The sequence below is a fragment of the Cololabis saira genome, chromosome 11 (assembly GCF_033807715.1).
Source record: "Cololabis saira isolate AMF1-May2022 chromosome 11, fColSai1.1, whole genome shotgun sequence".
In the NCBI taxonomy this organism is placed as follows: Eukaryota; Metazoa; Chordata; class Actinopteri; order Beloniformes; family Belonidae; genus Cololabis; species Cololabis saira.
In genome coordinates, this window is record NC_084597.1 from 14,578,448 (window position 1) to 14,596,716 (window position 18,269).

Sequence of the window (18,269 nt, forward strand, 5' to 3'; positions counted from 1 at the left end):
GAGAAAATTGCTTTTGTATTTATGAGTAGTATGAGTTGTGGCATTGCACTGCTGGGGTGTTGCATCTGTGTTACTGTGAACTCAGAAAATATATTCCTACACTTAAGGACAAAAGAAAAAAAGAAGAGGTTAATGAACACAACTTTCATAGGATGTTTTTACCCTGCTGTGCAGTGAACAAGTGCAGTGTAATGTTTTCATGTATCTTCATTTTTCATTGTATTCTCTTTCTTCCTCTATAAAAAGCATATGCTGATGAAATGTAGCTCTTTATAGGTTGAAGGACCATTTTTCAGTGATAGAAGAGTTCATAAAAGGAAAGTTGTGACCTCAGAAGACTGACATCCACCACAACGCACCTTACCCTCAGGGAGAGGGTGAACATGCAGCATTTGCCACCCGATAGTCTTCAGCTAAGACATCCTTGACTCAAGTGGAGGCACACACAGACATACACATACAACTTATACAAATGCGATTTTTCACATTAATGAAGCACTGCCCATCCATATCCAAACTCCCACATATGCACATGTGCACGCATATCCACAGATGGTGGGAGTATGAGAGCCGACACCACATTTGTCTTGCGCCATCAGCAGCAAAATCTGATCTCTTTGCCAACATGTTGTCAGGGTTTAAGGTATCGCTTGCACGCGAGCGCAGTCACCCATCCACACAAAAAGATAGATGAACAAAGAGACTTTGTTGATTGAGATGCATGATTGAGATGCATGCGCATAAGTGAAAGAATATCCCCAAGCGTTATTTAAGCTGCAACCTCAATTCATTCTGCAAGGTAGCTCTACCATGAAGTGAGGACTCTAGTGCAGATAAAATGGATGTATTATTTATGAGTACCTCAATGGTTTGCACATAGAGCCATATGGAAAGGTGTGCATTAAAGAAAGGAGGCTCTTCATTCGTGCCTGTTAGAGAAAGAAAAAGGCTTCTTATCACATGGCTATTAAAACAGAAAAGCTATTGGGCGCAGATCGTTCTTGCCTTTTAATAGACTGCCTTGCTGATTGTGTGCATGTACACGTGTTTGTGTGTAAAGGTATTGTGCCGTCGTGATTGTGGTTTGCAGTTGCAATCACAGCTATAAGTGGTCTGCAAATTTAAAAGGAGGAATTTAAGTGGGGCTGGAATGGAGACACAAACACAAGGAAGGCAGAAAAGTTGAGATATGTAGAATCCACTGTAAGTGCACGAGCACTTACAGTGCGAAGGCCGTATTGGATTTTTTTTTTTTCCTCGTTTTTATTTTTCCGACGAAATGAGGGCCTTTTTGCCCCCCTAAAAGTCACCAAACTTTGAACGCAAGCCAGGCCTGGCGAAAAATGTGATATTTCATGGTTTGCCATAGGCGTGGCCTAATGGCTCAACAGCGCCCCCTAGAAAACCTTGTGGCTCAAGCCCAACAATATAGTTTGACGTACATGCACGAAAATTGGTACACACCTGTATCATGTCAAAACTTAAAGAAAAGTCTCTTGGCGCCACGGCCTAAACCGAACAGGAAGTCGGCCATTTTGAATTAATCATGGAATTTTGGTGCAATTTATGCCATTTCTTCGGCCGCTTTTTTGCCCGAACCGTAACGTGCACCCAGCTGTGTTATACATCAAAACGTGCGTCTCCATCCTGTGACGATGCGCATTACTTTTCTCAGTCAAAAGCGTTACAGTGGCGACGAAAGATGCCAAAAAGCGCACCCCCCTTTCATCTGATTGGTCCATACAGAAAAATGTTTGTGCCTCAAGCCCCACAATACGGTTTGACGTACATGCACGAAAGTTGGTACACACCTATATCATGTCGAAACTTAATGAAAAGTCTCTTGGCGCCACGGCCGAAGCCGAACAGGAGGTCGGCCATTTTGAATTAATCGTGGAATTTTTGCGCAATTTATGCCATTTCTTCGGCCACTTCTTCGGCCGAACCGTAACGTGCACCCAGGTGTGTTATTCATCAAAACGTGCGCCTCGATCCTGCGACGATGCACATTACTTTTCTCAGTCAAAAGCGTTACCATGGCGACGATAGACGCCAAAAAGCGCGCCCCCTTTCATCTGATTGGTCCATATAGAAAAAAACTTTGTGCCTCAAGCCCCACAATACGGTTCTACGTAGATGCACGAAAATGGGTCCACACCTGTATCATGTCGCAACTTAAAGAAACGTCTCTTGGCGCCATGGCCGAAACCGAACAGGAAGTCGGCCATTTTGAATTAATTGTGTAATTTTGGCGCAATTTATGTCATTTCTTCAGCCGCTTCTTCGCCCGAACCGTAACGTGCACCCAGGTGTGTTATACATCCAAATGTGCGTCTCAATCCTGCGACGATGCACATTACTTTTCCCAGTCAAAAGTATTACCGTGGGGACGATAGACGCCAAAAAGTGTGCCCGCCCTTCATCTGATTGATCCATATTTGATAGTTGATAGTGGGAGTGTCGTCATGGGGATCCCTCAGGCCTGGGTAGCTGGGGGTGGGACTCCACCTTCTGTGTGGGGTCTGCCCCGGTCTGTCCGGGTTGGGGGGGGGTCTCTGTGGCGATGCTCCTTGTGGTCGTGGTCGGTGGAGCTTCTCAGTGTGGACGGCCACCCATAGGTAGTGTTTTCCTCACCTGGATCGTTAGTGCTAAGCCATGTCACCAGTCCACTTACTGTGTGTGTGTGTGTGTGTGTGTGTGTGTGTGTGGGCGTGTGAGTGTGTGCACATGTATATGAGTGTGAGTGAGTGTGTGTGTACGCGTGGGGGGTGGGGGGTGGGGTCGTATGGAATGTTTTAAATTGTGTTTTTTATTGTTATTTTATTCTGCATGTAAAGCACCATGTGTTGCATTTTATATTGTATGATTTGGTGCTATACAAATAAATAAAGTTTAAGTTTAAGTTCCCCAAAAGTCACGAAATTTTGCACGCAAGCCAGGCCTGGCGAAAAATTTGATATTTCATGGTTTGCATTAATGGGCATGGCCTAATGGCTCAACAGCGCCCCCTAGAAAACTTCCATATTTGATAGTTCCTACTTTCTGCCATAACCTTTGAATGGTTTGACATAAAGACTCGTGGGTGGTGTCATCGGACTCGGTTTTGAGTCCTTGACCATAATTGGTGCAAATTAGCCCCGCCCCTTCTTCTGATTGGTCGATATTTAATAGTTCCTATTTTCTCCCATAACTTTTGAATGGTTTGATATAGAGAGTCGTGGATGGTGTCATTCGCTAAATGTCCAGGCCTGAAGACAACTACATGCAAGTCATACAAGCGCTTCCATTGCAGCACGCCTGAACGTGCACAAGGGTGCGAGGGCCTGTCATAAATATATAACGATATTGTTTGTTTATCTATTTATAAATGTTCTTTATACTGAATAAGCAGTGTGGCCATTCTGTTTTAGAGGAGTGCAGTTTCTGCTTCGCATTTTTATCTCCGTTCGAAAATATAACTGTTGGATGACTGTCCAGTGTTTATGCACCAGACTTTTTAGGATGTTTTTAGGCGGTAAAATCTTCCATACTTGACCTGCCTTGACTTGAAATGAAACGTTTATTTGCCAGATGCAAGTCATGTTTACGTCCGTTTAATTTATGAAGATGTTAAAGAAGGTAGGAAAACAATTTCATAAAAGTTAGAAGAATGAAAAAAAAAACTGTCAAATGGACCTGGAAATTTAGAGAGACAATAGAGACTTTTGTCTTTAGATGAAAGTCACTAAGGCAGAAAATGGATAATGAGAATGAAATTTAATCAAATCTAAAGAAAGGTGAGCCCATATGTTTGGGGAATCTTACAATTTAATTCGAGGAATTTAAATAAACATTCAGCACAATTATTCTGGGTCCTGAAGAGAGGAAAAGAGAAAAAAGCCAGTTTTCTTTTCATTTCACTTGATGCTCCCAAACAAGCCATTCTGAGCTCACAGTGATTGTTTATAATAGCGGCTTCAACAACATGTTTTTTTGCATCCCAGTGTGTGTGTACTGTATGTCTCAGGGACAGTGGTTGACAGACTCATTCCCTGTGAGCCCTTCAAGGACAAGCAGCGGAGGGTAGAGCAGGTGATTTGTCTCTTAGGATTGAACTCATCCCCCTGTTCCCCCGCAGCCCTCTCGCCTCTCCTCTTGATCTGCATGGTGACTTATTTGGAAGGTGAAGAGCATTTCTCTTCATGTTTGTCTCTTCACGCATAAAGTTCAGCTGACATAGCTGATTCAGTTTCACAAATTTACAGACTGTGTGCAGTGGGACTTGCACCAGGAGGAAAATCACTGGCACTGTGTTGTCATCCTTATCTCAACTGATAGAACCCAGCAACACAAGACGCCCTTGGATCCACTTCTTGCTCTTGATTTAACACAGACTCTTAAAAGCATTACGTAGCTAAAAACAAAAACTATGGCAAACATCATTTCAATCTACAGAGATGCCTGGCTGTTCCAACAGGGCCATGTTAAGGTGTATTTCGATTGTTTGGCCAGCTGACAGTTTTGAGAGGGTTTTGAAAGAGCATGTTGCTGCTTTGAAAGGCTAATCTCTAAGCAAATGCTAGCAATCGACAAAGCAGAGAAAAATCTCTGAAACAAAAAATTGACAGAACTGTTAAACAAATCAACTTTTTTTTTTTTTTAAGCCTTGCTTGACTCAAAAAAAGTAATCTACGAATCTATATACAATTTTGAGAGAAATGGAAAATAACAGAAACAGTAGCCCATCATATAAACTTCCCTTGTGTAACTTTCGGAAATTTGGAAGAGCTCTTTCTGATTGCTGTGAAATCATGATTTAAATATTCCTGGCCTGTAAATGCAACTAAATTGTTCAGTCTGATTATCATCCCAACAGCAGTGTCCTCTAAAGTATCCATGCAGTCTTAACTTAGTGTCCTGCAGAAGTTGTAACTAGGATATAGAAGCATTTTATGAAATTAAAGACTCCACACAGCAGTCTTTGTGGCTTTCTCCCCCACTGTTGGTTGGTGCCATTTTCTCTTATAGAGGTACTGAAGATAACGTTATTGTGGTTAAATGTTGCAGTGAAATGCTTTTGCATTGAATTTTAAGTAACATGTCATGCTGTGATCAAGGGTAAATAAACTTATCGCAACTAGCGGGTAGTTTTTTGGGAGCAGGGCCGTTTGCATTACCAGCAACAACCCTGTAATGTGGCCTCCATTAACCTTTTACGTGGCCAAAAAAACGGCCCTGTAGTAGGAGAGGGTCTTTTTTTGGCCTAGAGGGGCTACCTGGTGGGTGGTCTCTGCTGATTGGGTATTCTAAAAGCAGGGAATTACATTCAGCCCACTCACGTGAACTTGAAATCATGTGACCACAAATCATTTAAAGGAGCTTGAGGCCGGATTGTGGCAGGATTTATGAAAAAAATCCGTATACATTTTAAGTTTTCTAGTAATAATGTCAGATGAAGCGTTCCAAACCCAAAAGAATGATCCTCTAGTGTATCTCTCCTTTGCCTTGAACAGGCTGTGTGCTGCAAAATGTGCTGCAATTCGGTCCCGAATTTCCCGCGCTGGGCTGCGGATGTGACGTCACATGATGCTGCATGTGCGTTCTCCCCGTTCTCCCGTGCCGGCTTCACTGTTGGCTGCAGTACCCCCGACGGCCGTCGTGGTGAAGTGTGGCGCTAGAGAGTCTCATTTCTTAAAAGGAGCCTCAAGTTCCTTTAAGCATTTGGACCAGAGATATTTTTCTTCATGTACATTTAATGCAGTCAGAGAGTACATGAAAAAAACAATGGATGGACGACGAGTCGGTTCAGGTCTTGTTGCCATATTACACCAATATAGAGGTCCGGTCAGGGGTTTCTTTTAATCTCAGTTGATATGACCACGGTTTAAAAAAAGAAAAAAAAAGCAACTGGTATCCGTTGTTTACATTTTTTTCTTCTTTTCATTCTTCTGCTAGTCGTTTGCGAACTGCAAAAAAATATGCAATGTGCACTGACCACCAGGTGGCGGTACCTGGTGGTCATCAGTGCTATTTTTTCAGTCAAAGGTTTTTGCGTGGAGCTACAGTGTAATGGAAACATGCTAGCTGATGGGTCCAAAGAGACAGTCGGCACTGTTAGAGGTTCCTGTCTGGCAGATTTACGCTGAACTCCTGCTAGTGGAAATGCGCCTTATGATTCATGGAGGCTGATGCAGGAGCCTGGCCAGCCATACCTTTTCATCTAATGAAAACTGACAGTTGGATGATGCACACTTTTTTTTCCTTTTTTCTTACTTAGATAACATACTCCACTTTTACCAAAATGTTTTTTATTACTGGATCCAAAGTGCCTTTTACTCTTTTGTCTATCGACCTGCAGCAATCTTTTAGTCTTGGATGAGATTGGTAAGATACTGATTACCGGTATTGATCCCAGCACTGCTGGGACAGCAGCAATGTTGAAGCGTCATACATGACACAACTGAGATCTAAGGTCATCTTGGCAGCGTGCATTATACTGAGTTGTATACCACCTTAACAAACCACCGGGTGTCCCACTAGAGCAGCAGAAGCCAACTCAAAAACTGATAGTGAAATCGATCTTTGAGCAGTATAAATAAACACATAAATCACATGTGACCATCTCAGCTTTAACTAAAAATGGAAATGCAAAAACACTGAGGGAGAAAAACTATTCACCTTAGATCCTACAAACACATATTTATAAACTAATTAGTTGTCCACGCCCATATGAAGGATTAAAATATTTTCTGTCGGAATTTTATAGGGGAAAGGTTTCTGTTATAGAATAGCTGACATTTACTTTCAATGTGACTGACATTTTACATGTGACATTATGTCACGGATGTAGCTGTGATAGATACTTTATTACTGCAGTCCATGTTATTGAGCATCCTGTACTAATTATTTATGCATTTTTGACTCCATAAAAGCCAAGGGTAAACCATTTTGAAGTGCTGTTAGACACATTTTAATCTCCCTGAACTTCTGTACCCCCTTAATTCCCATAAATTCCTGTAATTTAATCTTTCCTTTGAAATGCATGCCTCTTGTCCTTTCTTTTGCCAAAGTAACCACACTAATACTGTATCCTGCAAATTGTTTGTTTAATTTTTACATTTAAATGTCTCTATTTCCATGTGTGTGTGAAGCATGGTATAGGTTAGGCTCACTAACTCACTAGGTCAGCTTGCGTTTTATGACTTTTAGGAGATTTACTTACTATTCCGCTGCTAGGTCATTCTCTTGTTAACTCTTTCATATTTACCTTCTTGAGTCTCCTATGCTAGTTACAGACTGATTTTCAGATTGGGTCAATTGTTGGTCTCCTCACATTTACTCTATATCAGGGATTTTCAATTCCGGTCCTTGGGCCTCCCTGTCCTGCATATTTTAGATGTTGCCTTGCATCAACACACCTGATTCTAATTAATGGTCCTCATTAGTTTGTCATTGAGGTCTGTACAACTCTGTTGATGACACAGCTCCTTGTATCATGGTGTGCTGAAAGCAGGGTAGCATCTACAACAAGCAAGGCAGGGGGGCCTGAGGACCGGAATTGAAAACGCCTGCTCTATATCTTATAATCGTGAGTCTTGAAGTCATTTTACTGCTTATGCGTGATTAACCACCATACACTAAGGTCATACACTACAGTATCTGACGGTGACTCAATCACCTGACTGAAGCCTTATTTAATTCACAGAACACGCAGGGGGAAATGATGCATAACCATGCGCGAAACACTATTAACTGCTGAAAATGGACAGAGGTAGGAAACAAAGGGTATAAGTTGTTGGTGATGATTTGAGCAGAACATGAACGCAAGAAAAATACAAAAAATTGACAGAACTGTTAAACAAATCAACTTTTTTTTAAGCAAGAAAAATACAAAAAATATGGGTATTGACATAGAAATAAAGGTGAGTAAAAAAACTCATATTGTGGTAAGGTGCTCTTTTTTTTTGCATCTCCCCCTGTTGTGGTTCCCATTTACACGTTGATGTCCTTGCTACCAATCCTTTTTGCTTTTGGTTGATGCTCAAATAGGATTTCCCCTGATGGATCCAGATATGTGATTTGTTTAACTTCTGAACATTATTTTAAATGGTTCACGGATGCATCAGAAAGCGCCTTTGATTCATCTTTCAATTGTTTAAGTGGGGACTCCTGATACGCAACTGTTTGCCAATTAGCCACCAATGTATCCTAAGGTTTCTTTTTTCCAGACAAAGTTCCGACTTCTTACCCTCCGTTCTGACAGTTTCAGCGGTTCTCCCGTCTTCCTCAGAGTGTTACGTGATGGGAAGTGACAACGTCCTAATCAGCTGTTTTTACTATGAGGGCGTGGCCAACCTGCCAGGTTTGACAGGTTGAAGACATAAGACATAATGAACACAATACAACTAGCCACCAATGTGTTGGCGACCACAAATTTGATAGTCCAGTCTAGGGCTGAACGATTTTTGAAAATAATCTAATTCAGATTTTTTTCCTCAATATTGCCATTGCGATTTAATATGCTATTATTTTTTCAAGGTCCTGTTCTCATGTATCTTTCAACTACACAAGCAATAAATCAGTCTGTTTTATAATAAACAACTTCAGATTTATTTAAAGCACAGATTACAACAATAAAGAAAACAAATCTGTGGCTTTACCTCTTTAACACGTCTACACACGTCTGTACACATGAGTGTTATGGGTCATTCTCTGAACCCAATCGCACAACACCAAACCGGGTTAAACTTTAGCCAAAACAAGGCGTAATTTAATAGAAAAACACAGAAAAACTCCCACAGGGAACAAAAAAACCTTCCTCACAGGGAACTCAGAACTTCTTCACAAATAACTCAAAAATCACAAGGAGAAAAAAACACCAGCAAACTAACAAACAAACCAACAAAGCTCAGAGTTAACAAAACGAACCAGCAATGAACCCGCTCTTTAACCTCTCCTCCTGATGAGCTGACGAGCTGCAGGTTCAGGCTCACAGCGCGACTCAAGGCTGATGTATGGTTCCGCGTTACATCAACGCAGAGCCTACGGCGTAGGGTATGCGGCGACGCGCGCACTACGCCATACCCTACGGCGTAAGCTCTGCGTCGATTTAAAGGGGACCTATTATGGCATTTAATGTATATTTTAAACAGGCCTTGAATGTCTTAAAAACAATCTAAAGCTTGTTTTTTCTACATGAAACAGAAATTCAGCCGGTGGGCCATGTTTCTAGTTTTACCGCTTCTAACCTCATTATCTGTAAATTCTAAACAGGTACACCACACTTCTTTACTCCGATTCCTCATCATTTCATTTCTTATGTTACAAGACAAATGAATCATGTTGACTGTAAAGAAATCACAACACTGAATGTTCACAAATGACAACTTTATTGTTAAAAAAATAAATGAACATAAGTTGTATATAAATAATATGTATGCACTATTGCTGGCTCAAGGAACGACCGTGCATTTCTCCTGAAGGTGTCGTTGAACAGCTTCAGGTGCATTGCTTGGAAGATCTGAAACCATAAACAGAAGAAAAATGTATTACTAATAGAGCTCCGGTGTTACCTAACGAGTGAGTGGCTCCGTTAGGTGACACTGGAGCCACCGGTCACCGGTCCAGTCCGGTGAGTGGCCCCGGTGCTCCGGAGCTAAGCTAAATAACGTCACTTACCGCTGACTTGTGTGCAGTTGCCGGGTCCGTACTATGGGCACTGATCCTTTTATGAGGGTAAGTGTCGATGCAAAAACTGTCCCTCGCTGTGGAAACAGCCCCCGCTTCTAAACAATGGCGGACGCTCCGGCCGGCAGAGTTGGTTGTGGGCGTGGTTTCAGCAGCGGAGGCCGACCTATGGAAATTGTGCCTATGGTGACATCACCATAGGCACAGATTCTGAACGGCTCGTAGAAGTCACATGACACTGGAAGGATCCTCCGGGCGGGGTGTGCAGACCCTGCAGAATTCGGTTGCTTTTCATCTTCTCTGTGTTGGCAGGGTGAGGGGAGACCACTTTATATATGTTAAAACAAGAAAAAACGTGTTTTTCATAATAGGTCCCCTTTAACGCAGAACCATAATTCAGGCTTCACTGTCCGCCGGCGCGTGCCCGGCTCGTGCTCCTCGCCACGCGCAGCTCCTCGCCACCCCGACTGCGCACTCATATATTTAATAAATTTATAAAGCCGAGCCCTAACGCTGAGGCCCTGGTAGACACAGTAGGTTATGCGGCACCGCTCTGCTCACTCGCACATTACGTGACCAGATCACGTGACTGGTCAAATTGCAGCCTTTGCAGTTAGAAAATCTCGTTTTATCACATCGCGATATTATCACAAATGCAATTAATCATTCAGCCCTAGTCCAGTCTCAGAGTCCTTAGTTGCATATATCAGGTCCACCGTAGCTCTGTGATCTAGCCTGATTATTGTTGATTTTTGACATTCTGTTGTATTTAAAATGCAGTTGTTGGAGGAGATGACACTTCAAAGTTACTTTGGCTGGTTTTGGTTGATAGAAGTGACAGGAGACTGTGAGACCATGACAGCACTTCCTAAAAGTCATTAAATATTCATTGATGTGAAACTGAAACTAATTACTAATAATAAGTCTTAACATGCCAAGAACATTCCTTTGTACTGCTCTTAGGAAATGCAATACCAAATTAAGGAAAGAACAATTAATTGAAGACCTTGTGTCTTTTACCGAAACAGATTCCTGATTTCTAATAATAGGCAGGAAATATCCTCCTTTCAGGACAATATTGTGTCCCATATCATTTATCATTTCATTTATTCACTGTTGAATGTTCTGTTTCATTGTGGCTGTTAGAGGATGTGTTTCTAGACAGTCCTATCTAGCTTTTATGAAACACTTATGATTATGCTATGTTATATTGTGTGTTATTAAAAAGCCTGACACCTGTGTCACAGCGTGTTTGTGCTTTTTATTTGGCTTTGTGGTTTCTTTTTTCTCTCCTCTGTCCTTTTTCCTTTTCCTCATTCTTTCAGCCTGCGTCCTCCCATTTAGCAGACTGCAAGTCCCGTTAAATGATTAGTAAGCCCACAAGTGAATATATGCAAAGCCTCTTCCACTCCATCAGCGGCTTAGTGAGCAGAAAGCTTAAGCACACCTTACTTAAGACCCTGTCAAACACACTCACATTGAGGTGTTCTACAAAATGTGCTTTATATGTTAAAAACAACGTCATGAAGCACATGTATACTATAAAGGTGTGCATTCTCTGCCACACCCTAGATAAGTCTGAGCCCTTCCTATCTTTCTCACATGAGCCTCATCAGATAGGATTCTGTGTGCAAGGTCCAACCAATTAAAAGCCAAAATATTCTATTTGGTTTAAATCCTTTCTACTGGAGGAGCTTGTGGAGTCAGATTAGGGCTAAACAAACACTACTGAGCAGCCATGCCCACGCCCCGGACCACTGCCAGAAAGAATACCCGCAGATATTAGTGTTTCATTGTGACGTGGGTGTGTGTGTGTTTGGGTGTGTGTGTGTTTGTGTGTATGTGTGTGTGTGTGTGTGTGTGTGTGTGTGTGTGTGTGTGTGTGTGTGTGTGTGTGTGTGTGTGTGTGTGTGTGTGTGTGTGTGTGTGTGTGTGTGTGTGTGTGTGTGTGTGTGTGTGTGTGGGCACAGGAAGAAGAGAACCTCAACATGAGCATCAGCAGGCAGGAGGATAAGCAAACTAAAGCGCTGATACATGCCGCTCAGCCTAATGGGAAGGGGGAGTGTGAGAGATCTGAGTGGGGTTGCAGCTGCAACACACAACCTTTGTTCTGTGTGACTTCACCTGTGTATGTTTACTTTTCTTTTTTAATGAATTAAGAGCATACTTACTGCTGGCACACATGCTGCAGCTGTAATCTACGCACTTATTTAATTATTAGGTTTTCGATGAGCATTAATTCCTTTGCCATTTTTTTTCTGTGTGGCTCAGTTTGTTTAGCGATGTTACTGGATAGTTAGTGTTTATTTAGCGATGTAGCTCTGTAGATGCTCTGTGCTTTGCAAACGTGGACAGCTGCAATGTGTAAGGCAGAACAGACATAGATTTCTATCACTGACCCTTAGGCTGCTCATTAGGATTCAGTGCACCTCTCTCATCTCCCCCATCCTTTCACTCACCAACCACGTTATCCCTAAACTTTTTTCTCTCTCGCTTCCTTCTTTTTCCCCCTCTTTCTTGCTGTCAAACACATTGGAAGAGTATGCTTAGAGTGAAAGGATGACATTTTGGTCAGCTATCATAAACAGAAAATGCGCAATAAACGACGACTGACAGTTTGAAATACTGTTTTAGCAAAGGACAGCATACAAGCACTTGTGTATCTACATAAAATGTGTACAACCAGTTGAATGTGTAAGGCATCACACACAGTGCTATTATTTATATGACAAAAATAAAATTCACTCCATTTCAAGTGAAGATTTAATGGCTTGTTCGGCCTAGTTTTCTAGACAGTGTTGCTTCAATTTATTTAGGTTAACAGGAGTTTGTTCCTCCACACCTTTTTTAACAGGTCCCAACATAGGGTTTCAGTTGGTTGAAGAGTTGCTGGTGTGTTCGGATCACTGTCCTGTTTCATGACCCAATTTTGGCTACACTGTAACTGTCTGACAGATGGTCTCACATTTCACTCCAGAATATTTTTGTATACAGAGGAGTTTATGGTTGATTCAATGGCTGGAAGCTTCTTTGGCTGTAAAGAGAGCCAGGATCATTACCGCTCAACTACCATGTTCATCTCTTGATTTGTTGATGCTTGATATAGCATGGCACCCGGCTTGGCGGGGACTGATCACAAATTCGTCTGAGCGGAGTTATTGATTGATCGATTGAGGATCCAGAAGAAAAAAGCAGACGGAAAATTACCGAGCTGCCTGCAAATTGTTGATTAGTTTTTGGCCTTGAAGGAGCGGCTGGCAAGCCTCTCCGCTATAATCTCCTGGGAGGAATGTAAACATGACGCTCTGCACCCAACCTAACCCTCCCCCGTCAAAACATCTGAGGATGCTGACTCCCAGAACTGTACCGCTGTTCGATAACATCAAGGACGCTTGGCTACTCTCGGGGAGAAAGGTCGTTGGTCTTACCGCGTTACAGACTCTCACATACACACTGACACACACACACCTCCCTCTCCCCATCCAACCGCCTTCCTGGCTCCCCTCTTATCAGCCCCTCCCGACAAGGACGTCCGGGTTTGAGCGCCAGCAACCCGGCCCTCACTTGGATGAACTGTGCCGGGACCACCCCCCCCCCCCCCCCCCGACTTGCCCACCCCCAATCACCACATGCAAGTCCTGTGACGTCTGTGCTTCGTGTCTGCGAGGTGTTTTTTTGCAACTTGATATTGTGTATTGTATGATATTCAATGTGAAGATGTATTTTTTTTCTCCTCCCCCCCTATCCCAGTGTTACCCTTTGGAAAACAGGCGCATAATTCCATCAGTGCCGCCGCCGGTGTATCCGAAGTCAATAACAGTTTTCTAAACTGACTCAATAAAGCTGATTCTGATTCTGATACTGTTGGTTTTCTCCACATGTGGTACTGGGAGTTATGGCCAAGCATCTCCAGTTTGGGCTTCTCTGTCCAAACAAAAGTGTTCCAGAAACAATGCAGTTAATTCAGATTCAACTTTATAAATGGATGTAGTGGTTTGCCACGCTGCCATCCTTGTTTTAGTAGAGGACGCTTTCTCCTGACAACCAACCATACCTCTTCAGTTTTTCCCAAATTGTGTTGTCATGAGCTTCTCAAATATTAAACCGAGCCTATACAGTCTCAAATGTATTTTTGTTTTGCAATTTCTCTGAGCATTGAACAATCTGTCCTGGGGGTAAACAGTAGAGTCATGGATTCCATTTATTTTTCTTTTTGAAAATTGTCCCATAACCTTTCCAAGATTGATGCTCAGCAGCGACAATTGCTTCTCTGTGATCATTGTTGATGTCTTTCCTCCTTAGCATCATGTTAACACACATGTGAGTTCTCCAGACGTACTGACTTGCCCAAACTTCTGCTCTTATATAGATGACCATAAGAGCTGGTGATCAGTTCATCAAGTGTATTTGATCAGCGGCGCTCAGCAGCTACATACCTTATTAATTCCTATGGCAATATTTTGAGTGTAGTTCATTTTTAACATCTTGTTTTTGCAATTTGGCTTTGTTTTTGTAAAAAGATTTTATGCTGATATCTGTGAGAATTATATACACCAGTGGTCGGCAACTGGCGGCCCGCGGGCCAAAATTGGCCCGTCTCCAATAATATCTGGCCCGCCAGATGACATTGATCTGATCTGATCTGAATCTGATAAATAATTTTTTTTTTAATTACTTACTATCACAAAAACGACCATTTCATAGAGAATTCAAAGCCTTTATTTAGAAAAGATAAAATAAAATAAAAGTAGAATCTTCATGATGCCGGATGCACACAATTCTGTATAGTTATAAAACAATGTTTTCATTCTAAAAGGAAAAGCATGTGTATCTCAGTTGTTGGAGTGGATTTATGGAATGGGTTGGGTGATGGGTTGAAGCAATGTACAAATATAAATCGATTTAAAAAAACGGTACAAAAAGGAAATTCTGGGAAGTTATTTGGTTGAGGAGGGGTTATGTTAAGGCAATATGGTGTTTGTTAGCTGGTTAGGTGCAAAGGCACAACCAATGGGAAAATCGGTAGCCTAATAGGTAATTGCAGCTATTTATTATTAATATTTAGGCTATGTTTAATTTATGATAGAGGTAACAAAGGGGCAGGGTTATATAAGTTTTACTTCTACCTGCTCCTTTTCGGACACTGTTTTTTTTTTCCCTGTTTGTATTACGTTTTTATTGTTGTTGCTTTTTTTCTGTATGTTTTGAATTTGTTTTAAAATCTTATATTTTTTTTCCTTATGTGTTCGAAATAAACAATTCAATCAATCAATCAATCAATCAAAAATAGTTCCCTGTCACGTGTAGCATAGGGGGCCTTAATTAGAGCTGCACACAAATATTCAGGAGTAACGTAGGCACAACGGCAAAACTCCTGAAGCTGGTGAAATGGTAAGACGGTGTTCTTCGTTTTATGCAAGCTAGCTTGCTTTAAAGTGATTTGTTGTGGTTTAAACTGTGAAAAATACAACTGATAACTTACCTTGAGTTTTGCTGTTGGTCTTTTAAATGGTAAAACGTCCATTATATGTCTAAAAATAGGTCGGAAAGTCCGCCTAATTTGCATATCCTCACTGGCTTCAGGAGACACAGAGAGCTGCTGCTCCCTGTGCTACTGTTCATATCATGGGTTTTTCATGTGTTTAATGTCGTTTGTGTATTTTGAAGGACTGCATTTGTTAGTAGCTTGGCAGAAAATAATATTATCACCAAGTTACTTATAAGCGGTTTCATAACGCAGCCACAGAGTAGCTAAAGCAGTAATAACACACTAATCACAGTCTGTAGCAAATTCAAGTTACTTTATTTAAACTAATGACTTTCTTAAATTACTTTTTTGTACAAGATATAATAGTATAATAATACCAGTAGCCTATAGATAAGGGGAAAAAAGTTTTGTTTAGTAGAAAAAAAACCTGCTTCGCCTGATTAATGTGATGTTCTGGCCCACCATTCAGTTGCTCCGAAAAGATTTGGCCCGAGGCCAAACTTACTTGCCGACCCCTGATATACACCATCTCCCCAGTCGATTGAAGACTTTTTGTAGAACCACACAATTACTGTTTTAAAAAGATAATAGAGGCCTGTAATTTTCATCACAGGTACATCTCAACTATGAGACACAAAATAAAAAAACAAAAAAAAAAACAACAGAAAATCAAGTTGTCTAATTTTTAAAGAATGTATTTGCAAATTATAGTGGAAAATAAATATTTGGCCAATAACAAAAGTTCATCTCAATACTTTGTTATATACCCTTTGTTGGCAATGACTGAGCTGAAACATTTTCTGTAGTGGGCGTGTAGAGGGCGGGGTATGAGGCGAATTCACGTTCGCTCACCGTTCTTGTGATCATTTTTACCCCACAGGGTGAGGTCTTGCGTGGGGCCCCAGATGGAGGGAGATTATCAGTGGTCTTGTATCTCTTCCATTTTCTTATAATTGCTCCCACAGTTGATTTCTTCACACCAAGGTGCTTACCTATTGCAGATTCAGTCTTCCAAGCCTGATGCAGGTCTGCAATTTAGTTTTTCCACGTCCTTTGACAGCTCTTTGGTCTTGGCCATAGTGGAGTTTGGAGTGTGACTGTTTGAGGTTATGGAAAGGTGTCTTTTATACTGATAACAAGTTAAAACAGGTGCCATTAATACAGGTAACAAGTGGAGGACAGAGCAGCCTCTTAAAAAAGAAGTTACAGGTCTGTGAAAGCCAGAAATCTTTCTTGTTTGTAGGTGACCAAATACGTATTTTACCGAGGAATTTACCAATTAATTCAGTTAAAATCCTACAATGGGATTTCCTGGATTCTTTCTCCCCAATCCGTCTCTCATAGTTGAAATGTACCTATGATGAAAATTACTGGCCTCTCTTATCTTTTTAAGTGGGAGAACTTGCACAATTGCTGGCTGACTAAATACTTTTCCCCCCCACTGTATTTTTCTAGTTGGCATATTTAACATCATCACCTAGCACAGGGATAATTACTATATACTGTATAGTACACCAGTAACAAAAGTTTAGTCGAACATCAAGTAAAACTGTGTTTTCACGAAAAAGCTTTATGCTTCATCGTAGACTTTATAAAAAGAACTCAACAAACTTGCTGTGATATCATGCATACGTTTTGTGATGTTGAAGCCTGTTTTTAGGACTTCTAAATGGCATCACTTTGACAGGAACTGACCCTGCCCAATGCAGTTTATTTTAAACTTAGTTTTAGGGGATAAAGGCTGAGCCAAGAAACCAGTTGCTAGATGCCCACATAACTTCATTCACCACAACCTGCCTATTTTAGCTCATGCTAAGCTGGGGTGTTAACTAACGTTACTTTACATTCATTCTGGTTGAATCTGTCTCTTCATGCTGGAGTCCAGCCGGAGTTCTGATTGAGCTCTTCTGGGACTATTGACAGATTGATGTTGGCTAAATGACATTAGCAACACCATTGACTAGAATGAAGCTGCTTATTACATAACGGAAACTCAATAGCTACACATACCTTTGGCTAGTAAAGCTAAATGAAACATTATATTGTTTCACCACAAAGCTAGATTAATTTAGTATAGGCTCCCGTACAATTAGCTTCGTTAATAGAACCATGAAATAAGCTGTTAGCCCTTTAGTTACTAACCATGAACAGATTGTCATTTGAACCACTGCACCAACCCAATATCAATCTTTAACCACATCTTGGCACCCAGAGGCTGACCATTGATGCAGATGCAAAGAATTTTCTTTACACTTCTGCAGATTTGAAAGCATGCAGTGTCATAGCGCAAGCGTCAGGAGATGTTTTTTATCACATACGTACAAATGTGCATACCTCAAATGTATTGCACCAAACTTGAATAGAGAACACATTCTGATATATTAATTGCTAATGTTTAGTCATCCACTCTTAAGTAGGCAGTTGTGTGTGTGGATTGTGTTTTAGTGTTGGTGTTATTATCCCAGGCTAATTGAGCAATACTGCTGTGGGAGCAGCAGTGTTTAAGGTCACGGAACGACGTGCATTCCTGATGCAGTTAGAAAGCTGCTGCTCTCATAATTACTCTGTTTTTATCTGTGCTAAAGCTAGAATTTATCCTAGACAAATGCACAAATAAGCACAAATGGGCTCATATTCTGAACCACGTAATGTTCAGATATTGCATATAAACGCCCACGTTCGCCTGCATGAGTGAACGCTTGCTTGCACACACTTGGCTCACGCTCACCCACAGTTAAAAGTACTTTTTCATTTCTCTTCATTTTTATACAAGAAAATGTATTTAGCCTGTCATAAACTATTCTACTATTTTATCATACTAAAATTAAACTATTGCATTCAGTGATACATGATGTAAATGCCGGTTCAAATTTGTCTTTGTCGGTGTGCATTTTGGTGTGTAGGTGGTTGCACTTTATGAGTTCGAGCACCATTTATCTTTCAACAATGATTTTATATTATATCTATGTGGCTCTATATTGGTGCTTTCATTTTTTATGTTTACATGTAGATTCAAATCCAATATCCCTCTGTGTGTATTTGTGCGTGAATGAGTGTGTGTTTGTGCGCATGTGCTTGCATGCTCGATTGCACATGTGATTTGAACAAACGCCAA

The 18,269-nt window shown here is 41.2% G+C and overlaps 1 protein-coding gene across 2 annotated transcripts in view; it reads left to right on the forward strand.

Moving 5' to 3' along the window:
- Positions 1–18,269, forward strand: part of fibcd1b (fibrinogen C domain containing 1b) — a 259,486-nt gene that overhangs the window by 25,824 nt on the left and 215,393 nt on the right. The window lies entirely within an intron of this gene.